Source organism: Phodopus roborovskii, unplaced genomic scaffold, assembly GCF_943737965.1.
Source record: "Phodopus roborovskii unplaced genomic scaffold, PHOROB, whole genome shotgun sequence".
Classification (NCBI taxonomy): domain Eukaryota; kingdom Metazoa; phylum Chordata; class Mammalia; order Rodentia; family Cricetidae; genus Phodopus; species Phodopus roborovskii.
Window position 1 is genome coordinate 4,573,957 of NW_026126563.1, and position 26,522 is coordinate 4,600,478.

A 26,522-nucleotide genomic window follows, 5' to 3' on the forward strand; every position below is an offset into this window, starting at 1 on the left:
AGAAGAAGGCATTGTGTCCTCAAGAACTGGAGCTACAGTTGTGAACCAACATGCTGTGCTGGGACTCAAACCTGGGTCCTCTGGGAGAACAATCCATGCTCTTATCCACTGCGCCATCTCCAGCTACCCCAGCCCTGTTCTTATAAGGGTGCCGAGTATATTGGGTGGTGGACTCTCACAGTGAACTTACCTCTTTTGTGTTCATTTAAATGTAATGTTTTCTGTGATTCCATACTTGAGGGCTGTGTGTACATTATTTCCACCTCCTCTTTCCTTTCCAGCTCCCCCCATGTCCCGTCCACTCCCTCTCTGATGGAGGATGTCTTTCTGTATGCTGTGAATATATATTTCTCTTATTGGTTGCTGAATAAAGCTGTTTCAGCCAATGGACAGGCAGGATTTAGTCAGGAGGGAAATCCGAACAGTGATAGAGGAAGGAAATATGTGGGATTAGAGAGAGTCCATGTAGTTACCAGAAAAGTTGGACCCTTGGGCCTTCTCCCGTAAGTTAAGGTCATCTGGAGATACACAGATTAATAGAAATGGGTTAATAATTAAGAGAGAGCTAGCCAGTAAGAAGCCTAAGCCAATGGCCAAAGAACTTTAAGTAGATATTAAGTCTCAGAGTGGTTATTTCATAGCAGCTGAGGGGACCCGACTGGGTGGCGAGAAACCGATCCAACGGGACTGAGACTGAATGGAGAAAACCTCAACACTTCTCAAACTCATAAATGCTTAATTATAATTCGTCGTTGTGTATTGCAATGCAAGTACAGCCTGATGTGCCATTTAGCGCTGCCCCACGTCCATGCGCTTAAGGTTGGACGCAGACCACCTATCAGAAGCCCACCCTTGGGAGGAGGTGATGCTCCCTCTGGCAGCAGCCATCAGGTCGATGTCGGGGTGGGGCCTTGTGAGCCTCCCGCCTCCACCCTCCACTGGGGCCTGTCAGCTGGTGGAGTCATGCCACATTAAGTCTTCCTTAGGTGACCGTACTGTTGAAATGTAATGGGGGCAGCTTTCCTGTCACGTAGAGGACAGCATGTCACAGCAAACCACTTTCTGGCCCTGTGACTCTTACAATCTTTTTATTCCCTCTTCCCTGAAGCTCCCTGAGCACAGTCAGTTCTGTGCTGCGTTTTGACCACTCGCGTCTTTCCCTGAGAGGTTTCTGTCTGCTGCAAAAGGAAGTTTCTTGGGTTGGGGGGCTGAGGGGTACAATTACCTGTGTGTATAAGGACGGCTATTTAAATTGTAGTCCTGTTGGTTTTGGAAAACGGAAGTAGAAAGTTCTCTATTGTCTTGGCTCTCTAGCCACCCGTAGTTGGATGGGTTTACAGTACTGGGCACTAACTCTCTCCAGTTGAACCTGACATAAATCCAATTAGATGGCTGTTGGTCACCTCCAACATGTGTCAGGGTTGGTCCCTTGGGGGTGTCTGGCTGTGTGTTCACTGTTGTTCGCTTCATTTTAAAGGAATCTTCCATAAAGAGAGCCACATCCTGAGGTCCAGGGTTAAGATGTCAGCACCCGGATTTGAGTCACACAACGCAATGCAATCCTCGGCACCTGTCACCGGCGGGCGGCTTTTGCTTTTCTGTCCCTGGCCATTCTGTCTTCCTGCTGTACTCATCTGAGGACTTCCCTGACAACGTTGTCTCCTTGTGAGTCCAGTTCTTTGGGTCTCAGTTTTCTGCCAGTTCCTCGCTCAGCCTCTGCCTCGTCACTTGTGTGAAGCTTCTGCTCTGAACCCCCATTCTCCAGAACCTTGGGTCCCGGGTGTTCATTGCTCCTCTGCCTCTTCTCCCCCACAGCCCCCAGTGGCCACCCTTCATTTGCGTGCCTCGGCCAGCATTGCCAGCTTACTTCTCTCCTTTCCCTTTGCCCCTGATACTGACACTGGACCATCTGTGTCAGTTTTATTTGCTACCAAACTCACCAAACGCTTGCTGACACCTACTATGTATTAGGCTATGTGTAAGGGAAGCCTTGCCAGGCACCTCTCACCAGGTACAGATGGGAACAACCTAGATGCCCTGCCCGCCCTCCCATGGCACAGAGATTCACCAGGGAGCTAGACCCTTAGACCTGGTAGTTAAGCCTAAGTAAATGTTGGCCAAGCAGAGAGTGGTTGACAGTGTTCTCAGAGCATCTGGACTATAGAAAACACACCCAGACTTTAGCCACAGTGTGGTGGGGTACCTACTTTGTACAAAAACCAAGGAAGATGGCCAAGATTCTGCTATAAAACAACAACACACACATGCATGCACACACACACACACACACACACACACACACACATACACACACACACACAAACCTTAGGTGTCATTCCTTAGATACCAACTGCCATCTTGGCTTTCTTTGTTTCTTTTTAAGACAAGGCCTCCCACTGGCCTAGAGTTTACCAGGAAGGTTAGGTCAGCTGCATGGCTATTAGGTCTCTGGTGCTGGGATTACAAGCACATGGTCATGCCTGGCTTTAAATTACAGCTTTTGAGGCTCAAACCTTGGTTCTCATGATTACACACAGCAACACTACTCACCAAAGACGCTGTTACAGCTCACATTTAATGTTTTTCTGTTGTGAGTACGATGCTTTGAAGATACTAATCACTGGAGTTATTGTCAAATTGGAAACTGGGGGTGGGTCAGAGGACAGAACACAGGTGCCTGTTTTCCTTCCTTTGGGGGGTAATTCATGGCAGAGGTTCTGGGTAAGAATAACAAGGCAGCAAACCAGATGACTGGGATCTATTCAGGCACAGCTAAGTTAGGAGATGCTGCAGCTGCCCTGTGTGTGTGTGTGGGTCTGTGTCTTGCTTCCTAGTAGGCTATGCTGAGCTCCAAGTAGAGATAACAGCTCTCTGTGCATCATGCCACCAGCCTGTGAGCCTGACCCATCCCTCAGGACCGAGCAGGCTGACCCTGTTGAGGTGCTGCATCTGGAACCACACATTTCAGCACATCTGGAGAGGAGAGAGAGGGAAAGCCCAACCCAGAAGCAGAGCATGGGTAAATGTCAGCTGTTTATTGACTTTCCTATTTGGAAGCAAACTCAGAAGCAGAGCAACTGGAGTTCAAGTCTGGAGCCATGGCTGGTGGGCAGGGGTAGTGGAGAAGCGACCCGGTCTGTGAATGTCTGTCTGTTGCCTGGGGATTGTCTTCTGTCTGCACAAGCTCTTGCAGCACAGACCGGCTGTAATGAACTCGCTGCTATTGTTGCTCTAAACACCAACAGTACGGGTTATTTTAATGGACATATTGCTTTAAACTGAGCGTTCACCATCTGTTCAGTCCCTAATTTTGAATGCAAAAAGAACATATTTCACAATTACATCTGTAAGTAATGATATAAGTAATTTAAATGCATGTATATGTTCACACAATGCAGTAGACAGCTGGGATTTTCCCCCCCTACTCTTATGTTTTGGGCACAAATCAAGGGAAAATATTCGCTGGCTCTTTATACAGTGCATTTCCCCCATTTATGTGAAGTCGTTTTTGCAGGAAATAAGGTTCTCTGCCCTAATCGTACCTAGGAGTTCAAGGCAAGCTCAGGAAACTAGATCACAGAGTCATTTTTACAATGCATGCCTTGTCCCCGTCCAAATCCCCTCTGGCTTGAATGACAGTTTGGCAGATGCCAGGCATTAGAGCCATCAGTTTCAATAGATGTTCATGAGGGGCCAGAGCAGACTGTGTGGGCAGCATTTCTTTCTACTTCTCCTCTGGGAGCAAAGCTACAAGAAACGCCCTCACAGAAAGCTGGACACGGGGTAGCCATTAGCATGCCTACAGGGTGGGGCATCCTGGGGCAGAGTAGCAGCCAATATACAATATACAGGACAGCCGCCTGCCTGGCTTACCAAGGATGAGATTAAGCCAGAAGAGACGCCATGCCAGGTGATTATAGTATCACAGACCCTATGAGTCCGCATGACACTCTAAGTCTAAGCCTCAAAGGTGGGCTGGGAGAGCCACACCTGGTATGCAGAGCACAGTAATGTGAGTAAGGCGCACAAGATTCCAGGGTGACTTCAAGAGGGAATTTGCCAGATGGCAATGCTGATGTCTACTTTTCTCCTTTGAAAACTCAGTCTTTGAATACCAACTCGTAAAAGATAACACAAATTGGGATTGCTGTAGTGAGCGTCCCCCACCACACCTTCCTCTCATCACCAACACACATAAAAACACAACTGCCTTTGTGATGTCGCCAGGACCTTTAAGGAGACTTGTTTAAAAGCCTCTGTGGTGTCCAAGTGCCAGGCAAGGAATGGAGGAGCTCGCATGGTTTCCAGCATGACACCGCTGCTGATGTCTCTCCACATACCTGTTTCTGTTGTGCCTTTTGTTTCTGGCATCTGTGTCTGAGCTGACACAGAGACTTTACATGGGTCTTATGCTACCTTTTGCAAGGACTCCCTATGGAGGCTTCTTGGGCTTGCAGCAGTTTGGGTTTTTAGCTGTTAGTAGGCAAAGTTTTTACTGTCTCCTCCCCCTACACACACATAGGTGTGAGCTTGAACTGATAGAAGGTTTATTTTTGGAACATTATTAACAACTTAAAATATTGGAGGTTTTGTGTGAAAGGATAAAATTGCATTGAGAAACATTGAGAAACAAGAAAACGCATTTTCTTGTTTGCTTTTGTAGCGTTGAGGACCGTGGCAGGGCTTTATGAATTTTGGATAAGTGTCAACATTGATATGCCCCAGTCTTCATATGATACAATTTTCTCAACTGTTGGTCACCTGACTAATAGGAGACGTTAAATGTTTGGACCCTATACATCAGATATGTTGTAGACACAGAGTTAGAAACCAACCAACCCATCCACCAATCACCCCACTAACCAACCAACCAATAAGCCAACCAAGCAAGCAACCAACCAGCTAACATATCCACCAAAAGTCAGCCAACCAACCCACCAACCAACCAACCTACCCACCAATCAACCTACTAACCAACCAACAAGCCAACCAACCAACCAGCCAGCCAGCCAGCCAGCCTACCAATCAACCTACTAACCAACCAACAAGCCAGCCAACCAACCAACCAACCAACCAGTCAGCCAGCCAGCCAGCCAACCAACCAACCAACCAACCAACCAATCAACTCACCAATCAACCAACCAACCAGTCAAACAACTAAACAGCCCACTAATCAACTAACCAACACACCAACGAGCCAGCCAACCAGCCAACTAGTCCCTAACGTACCAACCAAGCTAGCATCTAACCCACCATGTAGCCAACCAACCTAGCACCCTCATTATTAAGAAGCTTCTTTGCTTTTAGCCCCAAATGAATTTATTTAGGAGAGCTTTCAACTTCTCATTCACTCTTAATTTAGTATTTATTCTCAGTTTGATTAAAATTGCCGTGAATTGCATCATCTTGAAACAAACCAAGTTCACTTTAGTTATACAACGAATGTCCTTAATGAGTTTTAAAGCATCATAGAAAATTAAATGCAAAACCAGATTGGAAGGCTGACGCCTATTATCCCAGCATTTGAAAGGCCCAGGCAGGAGCATTGCTGTGAATCTGGGCTATCCTGGGCTACATTATGAATGCCAGACCAGATTGGGCTATGGAACGAGCCCCTGCCTCAAAAATCAGAGCTCAAACAAAACAAAGCAAAAAAAGAAGATGCTGTCACTCTTTTGTCATCACCTGAGCCACCGTCCAGGCCAGTCAGTGGGCGAGGTGCCTTTCACCCCCTCCGAAAGGAGAAAAGACATGAAAGCCGAGTTGCTGGCTCAGGCCTATCTTTTCGGTAGTTAGGAGGCTGAGACAGAAGGATCTAGAGTTCGAAACTAGCCTAGGTTACACAGGGAGACCTGTCTATGAGAAGGGAGAAAATGAAACAATACAAACAAAACCAAGTGCTTTGGTAACGCGGTCGGTTGTCACGGTTTTCACTGTTTTGAGGGAGGGTGAGTGAGCATGCGCTGGGCCCTGACTCTGGGGGATGCTGGATCTGCAGCAGGCATTGCATTGCATCTCCCTTTCTGACTTGCAGGCTGGTTAACCTCCTGTGGCTCATTCTCCTCAGGGGAAGAAGGTGGCAGAATTGGAGCAGCAACCCCCATAGCATGAGTGTCTGCTCATGGCCTTGGCTTTCTGTGAGACTATCTGGTATGTTGGGCCTAAGGTTAGGATGATTATGGTAAGGGGCCACTGGGTACCTTATTACTCTTTCAAGACTTTAAAAGGAGTTAGAACCAAATCTGAAAGTTGATTCCTTCTCTCAGGACAGCAAGAGGGGTAAAGCACAGAGACAAATCTGTCTCATTTATCATCCTGGTTCACAACCTCTCGCCCTGGAGCGTGGAGTTTCCATTTGCTCGTCTGCTGCTGAAGTGAGCTGTTGAAATTAGAAGTCCATGTGAGGAAGCCAGTCTTTACACAGGATGAGAGAGAGAGAGAGAGAGAGAGAGAGACAGACAGACAGACAGACAGACAGACAGACAGAAGGGAGCCTAGGAAGCTGGGACGCCGCTGCTGTCACCAGCATTCGCCACCAATCTAGAAATGGCCAACAGTGCCATAACCTAAAGAAGGAAATGAGAGAATCAGCAGAGGTGAACATGGAGGAGGACACAGCCTATCGTGTTTCATGCCACAAGAAAGGAGATTTGAGCTCCCCTAAGACTTGTCAGACAACACTGTTAACATACGGGTCAGGCCCAGGACAGCGCCATCCAGAAACATCCAGGGCAGAGCATCGCTTGAGACAAAGCAGAGGAGAAACATGGAGCCAGGCTTTGGTTATGCCGTGGTTGGAGCCAAGCCATCACTCAGGGTTGGACTCTCTCTACCTTGGCTCCCAGGTGACTGGTTTAGCTTTGAGAGGAAGGTGTCCAGGTAATGCTGATGTAACTGTTTCAGAGCAGATGTTTTCCTTGGAGTTTAGTGACTGATCTGTAAATGGTGCCACTCCTGCGTGTTTGAGTTCTTGGCGTATTTACTGCCCCCCCCCCCCCCCCGCACTCCAATCCCCTTGTGCTTACTACTGAAGCTAAGAGGAAAGTGAAGCGCTCTCCTATGGTTTGGGAAGAGCAAAGTCCTTACTACTCCTGAAAACACCTGGACTGGCTGCTGTCTGAAGCCCTAGAATACTAGGCCAGATGTTTATGTTCACTCACTCCTTAAGGGGATTTTGCCCTTTTAATATGATATGTGTGTGTGTGTGCGTGTGTGTGTGTGTGTCCTGAAATGTATAATAATATATATTAATTCCTTGAGAATTCCAAGTGTATATTTTGATTCTGTTTACCCCTAGCTCATCTCGCACCCACCCTTACAAGCCATCAAAATGAAAGACTTAGAGGAGGTGAAGTTTGACTCCTGCAGGACAGCGAAGCCATTAGTGCTTCTACCACACTGAGTTGCTCAATGCCCCGACCCCCTATATTGGTGAACTTATAGGGAACCGTGGGAAAGAGAACCTGTAGTTATGAGGAGTTTAGGTGAAGGTCATAGGCCTTGAATGCCCTGCAAAGAGTAAAGGCTAGCACAAAGCGGAACTCGGAGGCTTTGGTAAACACAGCCTTGAGGGGTGTGCTCCTTACACATACACAGGCAACTTCCTCCAAAGCAACTATCCAACACCGCCAAGGAAGGGGGCAGGGCAGAGGGTGGAGCACCAGATGTACTCCATGGCTAGAATGGGATTCACACCAAGGAATGTGATATCCCAGTTCACTAATTAAGAATATCTAACCTAAATAGCAAATTCCATATGGAGATCTGGCGCCTCCTACCATGGGTATCTCCTTATCTCCCACAGATACATCATTAGTTTTCATATGGTGAGCAGGAGGAGTCCATGGGACAGAATGCTCACTCCACAGAGTGGCAACCTGCACCCCTTCTGAGTCTGTGATAGCTTAGGAACGATGGGAAGACAGCAGAGCTGAAAACAATTCTAGTTCATCATTCTACACAGGCATCATCGTAGCTAATGGCCTTTCACATGCACCTTTTATTAATTTACCATTGTGTGTGTGAGAGAGAGAGATGGGCATGTGTAAGCACACACACACGTGTGTATGTATGTGCCTGTGTGGGGGGGAGAGAGAGGAAGAGAGAGATGGGCACATGTAGGCATACACACGTGTGTATATATGTGCATGTGTGTGTGCATGTATGTGTGTGTGTGAGAGAGAGGCATGTGTAGGCACACACATGTGTGTGTGAGTGTGTGTGTGTGTGTTCAATTTTCAATGCCTTCTCTTTTTTTTAAAGATGAGATCTCTCACTGAACTTGGAGCTCACTCTTTTGTTTAGATTGACTGGAGAATGATCTCCTGAGAGTTTCTAGTCTACCTCCTCCGTGTAGGGTCATAGGCATGTGCTGCCACGCCTGGCTTCTCAGAGGTTTTGGGTCCATATTGAGGTTTTCATGCTTGCATACTGAACACGTTTACCCACTGTAACCCCAGGAGCATCTTTTGATGGGGAGGTTTGTGGCATTTTCATAGTGGATGATCCTGATGACTCCTAACTACTTCCCAATACCTATAGTTCTACAACTGTCTCTGGTTATTGACCCTCTTCTAGAGTCGCTGTGTCCTATAGATTTCAATATTGGCAAGGCAAGAAAAGCAATGTCAGTATAGCTTAGGCTTTCCTCTTGTCTGAAGAGAGTGGGATAGTTCTGTCTAGAGCAGCAATAGGCATAAGCAGACACACGTGTCCATGCTGGAGAGTATGGGACAAGGCACTTTTAGCTGATTTTGTCTTTACTTTAGACTTTGTTAAAACAGACTTGTATAATGCATTCACCATTTGAAAGTTCCGAAGGTTTCCACATGCAAAAGAATAAATGTATTTCCTGCCTTCTGGAAACTAGTGACTAAAATTAAGGTGAGTGTGTGTTCTGCATTCTGGATATTCTTGGGTGGGGTTTGGAGGCCCACACACAGGAACTATAGCCACTCTCAACAACAACAAGGAAAAAATGATGCCAAGGGGACATGGAAAAGATGTAGAACCTACCACTAAAATGGAGAAACGAGGTACAAATTACTCGTAGTGACCAAGGGAAGAGTTTTCAAGAACCATAAGCTAAGGGCAAGGGAGGTAGGTTCCAGGCTTTTTCCCAACTCCAGGTCCCATGGCAAGATCCATGCCTGCCCGTGGGAAAGGCTGGGAGTAGATCCTGCCCTCTGAGTCCTTAGGGCTGTGCACTTCCAGAGTTTTAGCTGTTTTCTGTTTAGTAGCTGGATGTAAATAGCTGTTCAAATATTAGTATTTACTTTTTTTTGAAACCCGCTGTCACTTTAGCTTTAATATTCAAATACCACCAGAATCAACAGCATCAATAAAATACATCACACACACACACACACACATTTTTCCTAAGTCTACATTACTCTTAATTCGTACTCCACACACCCCATAGCTCAACATATGTCCTGTTATACATGCATGCAAATGCATACCATTATATTACCATTTTAAAGTTACAGATTGGCTCTGTACTTTTTCATAGCAGTCAGAGTTCTGGATGGGTCTTTGAACACGTGTTGCCGAGGGCTCTCCACACTGTGGGGTCTGCAGTCTGTGAGGGTAAAGGGTGCTACCCTTAGCCATCTGCTTCTTCCTCCAGCAAGGAAGGCAAAGTGGTGCCACAAACTCAGTGGCCAAAGTAGCGGGACACAGACATCGTAAGTAATTGCTGAAGACTGAGGAATTTTACAATTTCTGACCGTAAGTCTGAGCTCATCCCTGGCCCTGGTTCTAGACCGGTCACCCATGTGATGCTGGTGACAGACTGGAATTCCAACTCGGATGGGTCTGAGAACTGTAGTTATCGATGATGTGGTGACAAGGATATTTTCTTGTCATAAATTGGGCCATTTAAAGAAAAGATATAATTAAGGATTTTCTTTGTTTCAGAATCCATTTCCTATGGTATCATTGGTGAGAAGTAACAATTTCAAAACAGAAAGCATCTACTTTCACACACACACCACAAAGTATACACACACCCTACAAACAGCCCCTCACACACACACACACACAGAAACCACACACATGATACCATACAAACACACACCCACAAACACACACAGCAGGGGTAGGGTGCTGTTTCTTTGTCTTAAGGATACATCTTATTCTTCAGAGAAACCCCTGATATGAGGCCATCCCCCATCAGTACTTGGGCCAGGGCACATGGACTAGAGTCCACAGAACCCCACCATGAGATTTTTGAAGAACATTGTGATTTTGATGTGTTGTGTCCCCGTGAGATGCAGACCGACTAAACTGAACACAATCACCCTCCTGCAACTTCTAATGGACCAGCTGGTCCACACATCCCAGGAGACATCTTAGACACTTCATTCTGGGGCATTGCCTTTCTCTCCCCATCATTTGTGAAGTTGGGCACCAGCTCCCACCCTCTCCTGGCACGGAGGATCTCACAGGAATGGAACAGCTGGTGAGAAGTTGAATTTGACTGTGGCTCCAGGGTCCCTGGAAAGAAGAGACGGAACTGGCAGGGAGAGCCAAGTGGAAAATGGTCTCACTCAGACTGCCAGTTAAAAGCTAGAAAGAAAGCCACACAGGTCGGATCCCAAGAGACACCATTGCAGCTCTCCGTGGTGGGGAATGAGGAGGGAAAACAAGAAAGATGGGCGAAGCAGCAGAGAGAGCTGGGATTCCCAAGGTGATAGGCGGGCTTTCCCCGGGCAGAGGCAAGAGAGCGAGCAGGTGGAGTTGTTCCAGTGGCTGGGAAAGCAGAGTGCCTGCTACTCAGCTTATAATTAACACACAGAACAATTGCAGAAGGGTAGGGGCAGGGTGGATGAGACTCTCGGTTACATTTTGTTCTTGTTTATAAGAATGTCATCTGCAGAGCTAAAATTCCTGATTCTACTGTATGCGCAGTTTCATGTCCTTAGGAGCACATGTATTTCCCAAAGCTTCATTCATCCTCGAAGAGCCCTGGCACCCACGTGAGCAACATCCCACCACGTGAGAATGTCAAATAAATAATGCACAATACACAGCGTTTTGTGTATGTCTTCTTTTTGTTTTCTTAGCATAATGTGTTTGGGATCCTTGATGTCCTGTTTTGGGGTCTGCTCCTTTTTGATTGCTGCATAGTATTCTCTGCAACATAGCACCCCACCATCTTCCAGCTGGTGGACAGCTGAGTTGGATCCACTTTTTGGCAACACTGCAAACTTGTACCTCTGGAGTCTTAGTGGATGCGTGCCGTCGTTTTTCTCAAGTAAACTATGCAGGGATGTCCGGCCACGTGGAAGCGGGTAGCTGATTTCATGTGCTCACTGTAAGTTAAAGAAGCATCTTTGGGACCCAGCCTTACTTTTCTCCTTATTGACACAAGGCCTTGTTTCTGTTGCTGCTGCAGGCTCCAGGCTAACTAGCCCTCTCTTTGCTTCTGTTCTCTCAATGTCGAGTGCTAGGATTATATGATGGCTTCATCCCATCCCAGCTATCTTACGTGGATTCCGGGTGTCACAGCTGGGCTGTCTGGCCAGTGCTTTGATCCGCTGATTTAAGAAGATGTCGTATGTGAATTGGGAACACTGGGCCCGGTCAGCTTCAGGCTCTTCAGGCAGTTTCCGCTTGTGTTTTTAATTTGTGTTTTTCTCAATGACCTTCATCGGAGGTCTTTCTGTGGATACTTTGGGTATCTGCGTGTCTTTACAGAAGTGTGTGTAGAATCCTTTTCTATTATTTTAAATAAGATAGTTTCCTTATAATTGATTTCAGGAGGGTTGGGAATTGTTAGGATGTCTTAGATGTAAGCCCTTTATGGGTTTTCAGATGGAAGGACTCTGCCCCAGCCTGGCTCTTATCTTTGAACTCCCCCCAAGGATGGGTTTTGAAGGCCAGAAGTTCTTAATTTTCATGAATCTGACTTACTAATTTTTTCCTTTTATGGACCATGTTTTTGGCACTGGGAATAAAGAGAGAGGAAAAAAATTCCTTAGCTCCCAAGGGCTCAAAGGTTTCCTTTATGTTTTCTTCTGGAGACGTTCATAGTTCTAGGTTTTATATTTAGGCTCATGATCCACTGGAATTTAATTTTTCTCTATGGTTGAGGTATTTCTTAAGTACCCTGGAAATTATTTTTTTCATTTTCTTGTACTGTTTATTAGAAAGAAATTAACTTTTCTGTTGGATTTCCTCATTAAAATTTCAAAGTTCACTTGGCAGTATCCTTTCCTGGCTCTTTATGTTGCATTGACCTATTTATTATTATTACATGAAATGGCCATGCTTTAAAGAGATGCAGTGGATAGTCAATTTCTGCAGGACACTGTTGGTTCTTTGAATGGGACTGTAGGTTTCTTGTTGACACTTTCAGTTTCCGTATCGATCTCTTCCAGACTCTAGTGTCCCATTCTTTTATATCTCTTGGAAGACTGATCCATAAGTATTACATATTTCGATGTTATGCCTTTACACTTAATTTCCACTATGTGTTGTTACTATGTAGAAGAACAGTTTGCTTTGAAATATTTTGTACCCTGTACTTAGACTAAGCTTACTTACTTGTTCAATCAGTTTTAAACACTTTTCCAGGCCCTGATAACTTGGTGTGTATTATCATAATACCTTGAAAATTAGATGGATCTTAATTCTTCTTTTCCTATTAATCTGCTAAGATAGTTTTTAATTATTTGTGCTGTGAAATAATACCATCAAGTTGACTTTTATGAGTGTTCAAAACTGTGTCATTGTGTTTCTGTTTGACTTGATGACACCACACGTAGTGAGCTTCAGGGTTTCTAACAAAGAGTGGTAATCACACTTGTGACTTTTGACTTCCCAGTGTCCCCTGTACCTGTGCCAGTAGCTGCATTTGTATATTTGAATCTGTTATTGCATTTGTAAAGCTGTATATAATCTTTATGAATAGATATCATTTATTATGATGTATGTGTGAACTTGCAATTTATTTCTGTGAATGAAGGGCACACAAGTGCCCATGGATGACAGAAGACAGCATGGGATCCTCTGTAATTGGATCATAGGCAGTTGTGAGCTGCTATCTTGGTGCTGGGGACTGAATCTCGGTCATTTGCAAGAGTAGGAACTACTCTTAACTAATGAACAACATCTTCATTACTTTATCCATATTTTTAAAAGATCATTGTTTGTTTGATGTATCATTTTCCAGTTTTTAAATTTTTATCTAACTTATCATTTAAAGCTAGTTTCTTTTCATTGGTAGAACATAGCTAGATGAGGTTGTATAAAGCTCATATGACAATCTCTGTCTTTTATTTGAGTATTTAGATAGTTTACACTTAGTGTAATGATTGATACAGTATGTTTTCAATTCTGGAGTGTTGGTATTGATCTCCTAAAGTGTAACTTTGTAAGTTTTCTCTGTCTTTTCATGTTGCCATTTGATTATTCTAGTATTTTGTTATTACGGTCTATGCCTTGTGTTGGTTTGCTGGTTACGATACATTGTTTCATTTGGATGCTATAGCTAAATTGTTTATAGTATATAACTTTCTTCATGTGGTATCTTATTACTTCATGTAGAGGCTGAGGATGTAGGGAAGCCAGTGAAGTGCTTTCTGAGTAAGCATGAGGGCTGGAGACCGATCCCCTGTGCTCACATAAAAGTCATAGTGCAGTGGCATGTGCTTGTAATCCTAGCACTGTGGAGGCACAGCTGTGTGCATTCTTGCAGCTCCCCAGACAGGAACCCTAGCCTGTGGCCCCGGGTCCCAGTGATAGACTGCAATTGAAAATTAAATGGGGATGGCTCCTGAGAAAAGAAATGACACCTAAAGTTGACCTCTAGCCTTCATGCTCATATGCACACAGACATGCCCATATCCACATATGCATCCACATATACTCTCTTGTACATGTATGTCCAACTTTATAAAACTGTAGATTTAATTTCCCCTCTCTGCCTTCTGGCAATGTAGTCAAATGTAATATTCATAAATTATTATATTGTCTTAAACACAAATGCCTTTTAAAGGGATTTGAATATTAAGAAACATAGTCTATTTATCCCGACTCAATCTTCCTGATCCCACATGCTTTCCTCTCCTTCCCTTCTCTTTTTCCTAGCTCCGTCTCCACTCACTGCCCCCCTACTCCCAATATGCTCAAAAGATCTTGTTCCTTTCCCCTTCTGTGAGGGACCTTGTATGAATCTCTTAGAATCCTTCTTGTATCCTAGTTCCTCTGGCGGTGTGAATTATAGGCTGGTGATCATTTGCTATATGTCTAAAATCCATATGTGAGCAAGTACATACCATGTACCTCTTTCTGTGACTGGGTTACCTCATTCAGGATGATTTCTTGAAGTTCTATCCATTTGCCTGTGATTTTCAAGATTACATTGTTTTTTTTTTTTTTTTTTTTTTTTTTCCCCGCTGAGTAGTATTCCATTGTGTAGATGTGCTACATCTTCTTTATCCATTCTTCAGTTGAGGGGCATCTAGGTTGCTTCCAGGTTCATGCTATTACAAATACTGCTGCTATGAACATAGTTGAACAGATGTCTTTGTTGCATGGATGTGGATCATTTAGGTATATGCCTAAGAGTGGAATTGCCGGGTCCTGTGGTAGACTGATTCCCATTTTCCTGAGGAACCGCCATACTGATCTCCAAAATGGCTGTACAAGTTTGCACTCCCACCAGCAGTGGAGGAGTGTTCCCCTTTCTCCACATCCTCCCCAGCATAAGCTATCATTGGTGTTTCTAATTGTTTTGATTTGCATTTCCCTGATGGCTAAGGATGTTGAGCACTTTCTTAAGTGTCTTTCAGCCTTTGTTGAAGATTGAGTCAGGGGACAAATAGAAGAGAGTGAAAAAAGAGAGGCCATAATAGAGGGAGCCGTGATAGGTTTGAAGAGAAAACTCGCTCTAGAGAAAAGTCCAGAGACCTACAAGGATGACCCCAGCTAACAATCTGAGCAACAGTGGAGAGGCTGCCTTAAATGCCCTTCCCCGATAATAAGATCAATGACTAACTTATCCACCATCATGAAGCCCTCATCTAGTAGCTGATGGAAACAGAAGCAGACACCCACAGCTAAACACTGAGCCGAACTCCTGGAGTCCAGTTGCAGAGAGGGAGGAGTGATGAGCAAAGGGGTCAAGACCAGGCTGCAGAAACCCACAGAGAAAGCTGGCTTGAACAAGGGGGAGCTCATGGACCCCCAGATTGATAGCTGGGAATTCAGCATTGACTGACTCAGACCCCCTGAACATGGGTCTCAGCTAGAAGGCCTGGGCAGTCTAAGGGACCTCAGACAGTGGAACCAGGATGTATCCCTGGTGCATGAAAGGACTTTGGGAGCATGTTCCCTATGGAGGGATACTCCCTTAGCCTAGAGGCAGAGGGAGGGCCTAGTCCCTACTCCAAATGACTTGACAGATTTTGATGATCCCTTCTAGAAGGCATCACCCTCCCTGTGGAGTGTGTGTGGGGGTGATGGGATGGGAGGGGAGGTTAGGGGGTCATAGAAGGGAGGATGGGAGGGAGAGGGGAGTGGGATCAATATGTAAAATTAAAAAATAAAGAAACATAGTCTTTTACACATATCTATACAGATTTTATTTCCCATGATGAATAGACTCCAAGCTTTCTGAAAAGATGTGACAATGTAAGGGACCCCTTCCACCACAAGCAACTATGTATCCTCAAACATGAAAAGCACTACCACTGGGAAAGCCTAGGACATACCCAGCGGCCAAATGGGGTCACTTTCATCTCCGTGGGGTGTTTACATAAGGTTTCCTGCAGAACAGCTGAATTGATGACAGATTCTTTCAGCTTACATGTCTGGGGGAACGTTCACTTCACCGTTGCTCACTGTTATTTTGGAGGCAATTTTTGCTGATGTAGACTCTGTATTGACCAAAAACCTTGAAGCAATAAACAACAAAAACATGAACTCACTCTCTCAGACTTTCTTTTCCCTGTCTACCGTTTGTGCCCCTTCCCAGCGTCTTCGGGCTTGCGTGGTTTTGGAGAAGAAGTCTGTTGGAAATTGTCTTTGTTTCTCACTCGCTGTGTTGACTCAGACTCACGATGCTCTTGGAATTTGTGACACATTCTGTGTCCTCTTTGTTTCGTCTTGGGTTGTTGATGTGCCTTCAAGACGACTGGCTTTTCTTCTATAACATCTAATCTTCTGCTTCATGACATTCACTTGAGTTTTACTTAGGTATATTTTTAGCATTTCTTCCTTTTATTGAAAACGTTTTTCTTTCTCAGATAATATATCGTGGTAGTGGTTGCCCCTCCTTCTGCCCCTCCCATTTTCCTCCAACCTCCCCTCCATCTGGATCCACACGCTCCCTGTCTTTCATTAGAAAACAAACAGGCTTCCAAGGGACTATAATATGATATGATATAATATAATATATTGAACTTAATATATAAAACGAAACTAATGCTTTTGAATCAGACAAAACCAACAAACAGAAGGAAAAGAGCCCATGAGGAGGCGCACTAGGGAACCCCATAGAAACACTAAACTAGAAGCCATAGTGCATGTGTAAAAGGCCCGTTGCAGACCCAAGCAGGGCCTACGCATGCTGCCTTAGTCTCTGTGGCCTCGTATCGGCCTCGGCTGTGTTCGTTAGAGGGGTCTTTGTCCTCCACTCCGGGGTCTTACAGTCTTTCTTCCTCCTCCACCGCAGAGATTCCTGAGCCCATTCATCTTTAATCAGATATGATGGGGTTTCTTTGTGATTTTATTATACTTTAAATCTCTTTGCTTAATATCCTCCATTATTTCTAGCTCTTTAAACACATGTCATCTATCTTAAATTAAGTTCTAATATCCAGGCCAATTAATTTAAGCAAGAATGAATGTCATTTCTGCTTCTGTTTCATTGAGTGGGCTCTCTCCCTGATGTCTGTCATACTGTGTCACTGTCTGGCATTGTTGTTTTACATGTTGTATGTAAATATATTGTGAATTGTGATAAGGGCTTGACAATCGGAAACCATGTAAAATAATTACAGTTTGTTCTCAATATAGTAATGCCTCTCAGAAACTTTCCAAGTCTTGCCTCTTTTTCTTTTTTTTTTCTCCCCCAGGTGTCCTTTCAACAGTATTTAATCTGTTTCCTTAGACAGAAGGATGTCTTTGGGTTTCTGGAAGAGGAGAGCCGCTAGAGTCTGGAACAGGAAGACCATCCTTCAGGAGCAAAGGAGAACACAACATCCTACAAAGACAGGGAACCTGACAGGACTTGGTGTTAATGGCCCTACCAGAGTCTGGGTCAGAGGAAGGAAGGACCATGAAAGATTAAAGTCTCAAGCACTTATGGCTAACTCTCCTTTTCCTGGAGCTTCACAGATACCAGATTTCACGGTTAAAACAAAAAACTCTAATACTGCCCAATATCTATACTGCTTATAATACATTCTTTAAACTATCAGATATGTCAAACTTGTGGCTTATGGGCCATATGTACCCCAGGATAGCTGTGAATACAACCCCCAAATTACTTAAAGCATGGTGACACGTATTTGTTTGCTTTGGAACTCAGTTGTGTGAATCTTAAGCTTCTACTCTGTACAGGAGTAAGTTGTGTCTCAGTATGAATAGCATTTTACAGTTACATCTGCTACACATTGATGTCTCAGAGAGCAGGAGAACAGAACCTTAATGGAAGTGAGTTTTCCTTAGTTACACCTGTGAAACAGAGACATCACTAAGAAATAATGCTGCATATATTCCAACATAGAGAGTATCATTACAAAACAATGAAGAAAGACAGAAAGAAAAAAGACAGAGATCATCAGTGACCAAGTGGAAAGATCTGTGCTCACGATTGCTATGATTCTCTATATGGAAAAATCTCAGAGAACTCACCCTCACCACTTGTAACATGAGTGTGTCCAGAGAGCTTTACGAAAATTCCACACACAGTCCTGCGTGTTAGCAACAAATACATGAAAAAAGAAGTTAAAAAATACACACTGTGTGCGGCACACTCAGAAATGTCTGACGAGGCATGGGGATATGGCTCAGTAGGCAAGAACGCTCGCTCTCCAAGCCTGATGACTTGAGGTTGATACCCAGGACTCATACGGGGAAAGGAGAGAATCAAGCCCCTCAAGCGCCCTTGGGCCTCTACACCCACACCACGACACATGTGCACACTAGCTAGATAATTAAACATATTAATAAAGTAATGGTGATAAGACATTAAAGAAGTTCCAGATAAATGTATCAAAAAAAAAAAATCAGTGAGTCTTTATACACAAAGACAAACTTCTAAATGTTCTGTGGGAAAGCACGAATTCCGGAATAATAAAGTAATATTGACACAAAAGAATGAAGCTCGAGAAACAAGTCCTTCTGAGGTGAAGCTTTGCTGTAGACATAATGGTGGAGAAGCCAGGGCAGGGATATCACAGAAAATGGAGAGAGAACCTGTATGCTTAACTTATTTATTCACCAAGACAAAAACATAATCAAGGAAGAAATGACCCTCCTTTTGCTTTTTAAATTTATTTTTAAAAACGGTTTTATATAATTTATTTTGATCATATTTCCCCTCCCACAATTCTTCCCACCCTGCCATCCGACTTCATGCCCTTTCTCTTGCGTAAAACAAAAGCAAACAAAATAAGACAAAACATCAAAGCCCGAACCAAAGCAAAACAAAGTGAAACAAAAGGCACACACAGAACAGACGACAAACGACAGGATCATGGAATTCATTTTGTGTTGGTCAATTGCTCCTGGTCACGAGCCCTGCCCTGGAGTGTAGTTGGCAAACCCAGTGCCGGCCACTCTCCCAGAAACTATCAATTGCAAATAGCTCCTTGGTTAGGGGTGCCCTTAACGGGATGTCTTTATCATGTCTCCCTTCCAGGCTCAGGGACATGCAGGAAGATCGCAAGGACCTGAGGTGGTGGAAGACTCGAAGTGAACAGTTTTCCCGACACAACACACGTGAGCTCACAGAGCCTGGGACAGCATGCAGGAGACGTGTTCATGCGGACAGAATTCCAGCTGAAAGGAAAGAGTCTAATAGAAGGTACTTGAACAACAATCCCATAGCTACAGGGGTCAGACACACACACACACACACACACACACACACACACACACACACACACAGAGAGACAGAGACACAGAGTCAGAGACAGAAACAGAAAATGTCTACCTAAGTACAACAGCTTATAAAAATCCCCTGACAATGAACTGATAGATGGACAGTAGATTAAAATGTAATGCAACAAGTAGGTCTTTATTGGAAAAGGTTCTTTGGTATGATGGGATGGATAGAGTTCATACTAAAAATCCACTTTAAAGGAAGACACTGTCCAAGTAGACTGAGTCAAAATAAAAAGGAATACTGCTTGAAACCTTGTGCATCACCTCTCACTGAACACAGGGCTGGGTTTTGAAAGCATTGGCAGGCCATAGGGACCACTAGCACCCTTACATAAATACTTCCCATGGGCGAACAGTGCAAAGCAAACAGTTCAACTAGAAACTACACCAGAGACATGGGCAGAGGACATGCGCATCACACTGGAACATGCTTAAGAAGGGGTGTTCAGATGTGCTTACCACCTATGAGGTTCATGTGAGTGAAAGCCAGGACGAGCTGCACAGCCCATCTCCCAGAAGGTGCTCATTCAGCCAGGATGTCCTTCCCGGCCCCAGGCTTATTCCAAGGCAGAAGGAGACTGTAGTTCCTTCAGTAAGCATATGCCTAAACAAAATAGCCCACCCACAAACAAACTGCCCTTTAATAGAAGGAATGAGCTCTCGATAGAAATATGCACAGGGACTCCCAGCCCTTTGTGCTAACTGAAGAAAGTCAAAGCAAAACTGGCATTCCGTGTTTGCAGCTACAGAGCATTCTGGTTTGAAAGCACAGAAGGCTGTGTGAGATTGAGGGGAGGTGCTCATTAAGTGGCCAAACAGAGATCCTTGTGATGGTGGGCAGTTTGGTGTCCTGGACCTACGTGGTGCTCAAAACATCCGCACACAATAAAATCATGAAGCGCTCCATAATCACCTTTACGTACTCATAAGTCAGCCCACCCAGTTCAGTTACAGTGGGAAGAGAAACGGACACAATCCTATAGGATCCCACCAGGATCCAAGAACAGACAAGTGACCCGAGGAGAATCAAATGGCGGACAGGCAATGACCAGGAAGGAACAGACACATGCTCTGGGCCATGGGCATGCTTCCCATTGTGACAGAGCCTACACCACATACACACTGCCAACACTCACCCTTACGTACAATTTATGTGTTCACAAAAAGTAAATTGCACCTCTGTAAAAAGGTATCTGATTATAACTTGGAAGTTTTATTAAATATTCTGAATATTTCCCAGCTGGATGAGGTCTGATAGTATAATTTAAATGGATTTTGAAATTAAATTTCACCGCTTTCATTCATTAATATTTGTGTAGCAACTTTGTAGTAATAAACTATTAACATATCAATGAGAAATGCATAGTGGTGAGCCCAAACACCTTCCTGCCTTTGGATTACGGTTCCTCTGCTTTTTGGCTGTTGATTCTTCAGGAACTTTCTTAGCCTCTCTGAGCCTCAGTTTCAGTCTTGATCACAGGGACTATTTATGCTCACTTTGCAAACAGATTACGAAGCCAGGTGGGGGCCTCTGCGCACGAGGCATTTGGGGTTCATTAGGTTCACAGATCTTATTTGAAATCACGGGTAGTTCATGGCATATTCATGGTACACGCAACTCATCCGGTAGAAATCAAATGGAAAGGATACGTGAATAAAACCACCTCATGTTATGATTTTATTTTCTTCCCATTTTTAAAATACCGTCTAATGAGAACCTCTTTGGATCCCCGACCTACCTACCACTGTAATCAATGAAATTCCTACCCAGTCCCTTGAGGGGAGGGGCTACGGACATGGAATGAGTGAATGATGCTGAGAATGGAAACAAAGAGCTATGGGAGATGTCTATGTCTTGCAGAGTGAACAATGGGGTATTGGAGGACACCCTGCCGAGCTACCCAAGGGCCACTGTTGGGAGTCGGTAGGACATCCCTGCCACTATACAAGGCGTAGTAGACCTGTTGTGGTCATTTCAGACAGACGCTTTTATTAGTGAAAGAAAGAGCAGCCTGTGGCCCTGCTGAGTGGTGGCCCAGCCCGGGCCTTCACACTCTCAGTCCTTGAGTGTAACCTCCAGGCTGCTTCTGACCACAGGTGATGGATGGGTAAACCTAGCAGCAAAGTACCACGTCACACACCTATCCCTCTGCGACTCCCTGGCTCCTCACCAGGTACTCGGCAAACAGACCAGCAATTTATATTTAATTCTGGATTAGGTAGGAACAGACAGCAATGCCCGGAATACATGCTTCACGTGAATTCCTCATTTTCCTCAGAGGGCTGAAGCTTTTGGGGGACACCTTGGAGTCTGTGGAGACATCTTTCTACCCTCACAGGAAAATGCAGCTGTTCTGTGTGGAAATTTGCCTGCAGACTCCAGGCTTTGCTGTGTCTGTGTGGACTTCTCATAGGATAGTGACTGACAGGGAAAGGGTCCCAGTAGAAGATTTCCCCCGCTCTGTGCAAAAGTAGGATGATAAAGGAACACACAATGGCAAGGTCTTGTAGCATTAATTATCCATTGACTGAAGCATGGATGGCAGGCGTGCCTGTAGTCCGTCTTAGCATTGGTTTCAAGACTTCAATCAGTGTATGACTCACAGTTAGTGAAAGAAAAATCATTCAGGCTACACAAGAGGAGCATAAATATTATGTGTCACTTGGTATCATAATTAACTGCATGCTTCAAATATTTCTTTCATGTCAGCCTTCACACTAGGTAATATAATTTACCGTTAATAGGATTAAAATGTCTATTTTTAAAAATAAAAAAAGGTAAATACTTCAGTGATTTAAACTGTTTTCTATTTGTTTTGTACTGATACATATTTTACCACAGGCAGTCTCCTTATGCCCCGCAGAAGAAAATAATGAGGGAAATTGGAGATAATTTATGTGGTCCAGAAGCAAAGCTTTTTACGATTATTATTTTTGCTTTAGCTCAGTAATGAACCATCAAGGAGCAAACGGGGACCAGCTTGCTAGCTGTTGCACATTTTCAAAGATTGGAGGTAATACAGGAAAAAGAAAACCTGTCATTGTACCTAGACAGGAAGTTTATGTTGAAGAATTAATTTGGGCAGTTCAGAGCACCATCTCCAGAAGTGTGCTCGTGTTTGGGTTACTTTTCAAAACTGATAATTGAAAGAAAGGAAGGCCGGCTTATAGTCGTGTGTGTGTGTGTGTGTGTGTGTGTGTGTGTGTGTGTGTGTGTGTGTGTTTTAAAGACCATTCCATTTTATAATCTTCTGTAGTGTGCTCAACACGCTGTCACACAGGCTGACACAAACCAATGCAGGTTAGGAAACTCATTACAACCCTGAACTTGGGCAATGTTGGAACAGGCCAGAAATTAAAACCCATGACCTGTGGCATGATGTCTCCCGAGGAGCCGAGTTAATTTGATCTGCAGAGAATGAACCAGCATTGGAGCAGGCAGATGTTGAAGAGTAAGATAACATGCATGCAAGCATATACACACACACATAGTAACTTCTGTGTGAAGGTTTGGGGACTGAGTGCTTGGCTGGGGTATTAAATTGTGATCTGGGAGGATGCCTGGGATGAACTTGACCTGTCTCCGGCACTTGCAGAGGTAACACTGAATCCTGGGAAGGCTTGGTGACTGACTCATGCTTGGTTGATGTGGAGTGGGATGCTGGGCTGCAGACACCCTGGGCTGCTGTATCCAAACATCTCTTTGGAAGTGATCTCCTCTTTCCAGTCACTGCCGCCAAGTGGAATTTGGCATGCGCCGTTGGACTCTCTCACTTTGCTGCCGATCTATCTATCGACATTTCATTAGGGAGCCGTGTGCTTTTGCCAGGGATGAATGAGTTCATTAGCACTGAGACTAATAAACTTTAAAAAGTTAATAATGTGAATATGTTTGATTTGGAATTCTTCACACAGGCATTAGGAGTCTCACACACACACACACACACACACACACACACACACACACACACACACACACACATCGCCTGCTTCATGTGCCTAGCTCTTTTTGGTAATTTCTCTGCTGTGACAGACTTTGATTTTCTAAAAACGCAGCATCATATTTATGGCCCCTCCTCCAGCTAGGGAACTTCAAATACAACAGACATCAACACTAAGAATAATAACCAGGCCGCGAGTTTTGGCTCCAGTGTGAGTTTCCCTCCGCATGCTTGCCTGGCGCATCCCTACTGATGTGTACCCTTCGTTGCTGACTTCCATAGTGAAGGCTTGGGATGGAGCAGGAGCAGCACAGTTCTGTGGGGATTCCCATTGACAGCTGTCGTGTCTTGGAATAATGCTCTTCCTGGAAAGAAGCTAGAATCCCCTGAATCAGAGCATTCTTTCCTTATTCTGGTGAACCCTGAGTGATGATGCCGCATGTACTCATTACTCTGACCTCCCTGGCTCAGCCCCGGAGGAACATGGGCCAACCCAGTGCCATTTGGTACCTGGAGAGTAGAAGAAGGGTGTGGGGTTGGAGGATTGCTGTTTTACACAAAGTTCTTATAGACCTGAACATCCCTGTAATCTATGGTCTATCATAAATCAATTGTAATACCTGAGAATGACCAACCCTATCAATAAAGCACCCGCCTGTCCCCCTCCCCCTCCCCCAGCACTTCTCATGTACTAGCGAAGCACACACATCGGCACGGAGAATATTTATCACAAACCCTGCTTCAATCAATGGAGTATAAGAGATGGAGGGATGCCCAACGAAGAGTAAACCACTGTGATGCTCCTAGGCAATAGTTGGCTAATGGAAGTGGCCAACTGAAAAGCTATGGCTAACTGAATATAGAGGCTGAGGTCAGAAACAGGTGGAAGCTTAGGAGTTCTGGCTTTTCAGAGTCACCTGAAACTCTGCCTATCATTTCATAAAAATTGATTTGTTTACATTAATTCTTCATACTCTTGGAGTTTGGTGTGGTGCTTCAATACCTGCACACTTATGGAACCTGTTTTTTTTTTTCTTTATCATTTTGTGTTCTTTGGGCATTTTCATGCATATGTATGTGTGTATATTGTATGTTTATGTGCATATACAATATATAAATAATATATTTTATTTTATATACTGCATTCTGATTACTGTTAGCTTCACCTCTGTTATTTCCTTCACACCTAGCAAGCCCCTTTCCTACATTCATGTCTTATGGTTCTGTTTTGTGACTCACTGAGTTAGCCAGGGCTGTCTCTGGGTGGGTTTGCTACAGTTCACTGGAGCGTGGTAACCTCATCTGTGGAGACACAACTGAGGGCCGTGTCTGTCCCTTTCTCAGAGCCTATCACGAGTGCACTGTACCAGTCTCCTTCTTCCCCTTCCCCCGGGCGCTAGTGTTCATTATTCTGCATTCTGTATGTGGTATAGCCATGTCTTTCCGTGTCTGGCTTATTATACTTGTTACCTCTAACCTGAGTGGCAGTTCTGCCTGAACATTAAGAGCTATAGAGTTTGCTGGGACTCCCGCACTACTGGTTGTTGGCTATGAGACAGGATTTATGTCTCTTACCTCGTCCAAGCTTTCACATCTGAAAGATGTGCCAAACTCATACACAAGGCTGCATAGGTAAAAAGACAATTCGTTCAATTTATAAATAGCCAGGGTGTGCTCCATGGGAAGCAACCCTGGAACTATTATTGCTTATCATCATCATCATCATCATCAGTGCAACTGTTAGGAATCTCTCAGTTTGTCTGTAACCCACCCCTGTTCTTGTAAGAAAACCACTACATAGCTTAATGTGTACAGAATACCATTTTTCTTTTGTTGTATGTCTACTAAACATATCTCTCATCTGTCCATTGTTGAAAATGCACTGCCTGTATGTTCTGAGCTCTGTAGGATTAGGTGCCATCCATCCATCCACCCACCCACCCACCCACCCATTCAACCATCTACCCATCCATTCACCCATCTACCCATCCATCTATCCATTCACCCATCTACCCATCCATCATCCATCCATCCATCCACCCACCCATCCATCCATTCACCCATCCATCCATCCATCCATCCACCCACCCATCCACCCATCCATCTATCCACCCATCCATCATCCATCCATCCACCCACCCATCCATCCATTCACCCATCCATCCATCCATCCACCCACCCACCCATCCACCCATCCACCCATCCATCATCCATCCATCCACCCACCCACCCATCCATTCACCCATCTACCCATCCATCCACCCATCCATTCACTCATCTACCCATCCATCTATCCATCCATCCATCCACCCATCCACCCATCCATCATCCATCCATCCATCCACCCACCCATCCATCCACCCATCCACCCACCCACCTATCCATCCATCCACCCACCTATCCATCCATCCACCCATCTACCCATCCACCCACCCATCCACCCACCCAGTGGTACTCATTTATTCATTGAACTACTAATTCTTTTATTTGTTTGCTTGTCCCTGACCTTGTAAGGATTGATGGGTACTTGTACTCTTCTCTTTCTCTCCACCTTCACAACATATACCCTACTGGCTATCCCATCCATCACTCTGTAGAGAAACTCTGCTATAGTGCTAAACGTATTCGAGCAGGCCACTGACTGTTTCCCCTTAGAGCCCCTTATGTGTTTATCCTTTGCTCTCTGCTCTGGTCCCGCCTCCTTCCACCATTGGCTTTCTAGCCCATCTGTCAGCAAAGATTGCTGGAGAGAAGAGGGTAGCAGTGGTGGCTGAGTTTGTTGGCGATGGTTATGTTGCTTTCTCCATTCTCTTTCCTGCAGTGTTGCTCAGTGACAGCATCACATGCATCTAGCTGTGGTTGTGCTATCTGTCCCCCTACACTGTGACAGGAACTTGAGACCCACTTTGGGGCCATTCCTCCTCTGCTTTGCCATCACTTCTAACACTCTGTGACTGTCCAACCATTTGATGCAAGCTTTCTTGAGGTCACATGGACCTTGGTGGCTTGAAGGGACTGACAGAGATCTCACGAGACTCCAGCTGCTGTAAAACACAAGTCTGGCCATGCCCTGCTTCTGATGTCTTCCATATTCGGCATACTCCCCTGCCTTTGGAGTAGCCTCCTGTCATACCCTCACCAGAATTTAGCTGATGCTGGCTACATTCCCTTGAACTTCCAAAACCATAGGCTACATGAGCCTCTCTTCACTATGTAGTGAACAGCCTTGGGTGTTTTGTTACAGCAGTGGAAAGGGCTGAATGCGCCTTCCTTTTTTGACTAACCCTTCTCTGCTTCTTCACCCTCATTGCTATTCTGTACTTCCCCACCTTGGAGATGCTCATCCTGAACTTTCTCTGGCAGAATTCTTTACACTGAGCGATACTCAGCTAGGCTGGGTTTTTCTCTACAGACTATTCTCTCACAGATATGCCTCTCTGAATTCATAGTGCTACTTGTGAT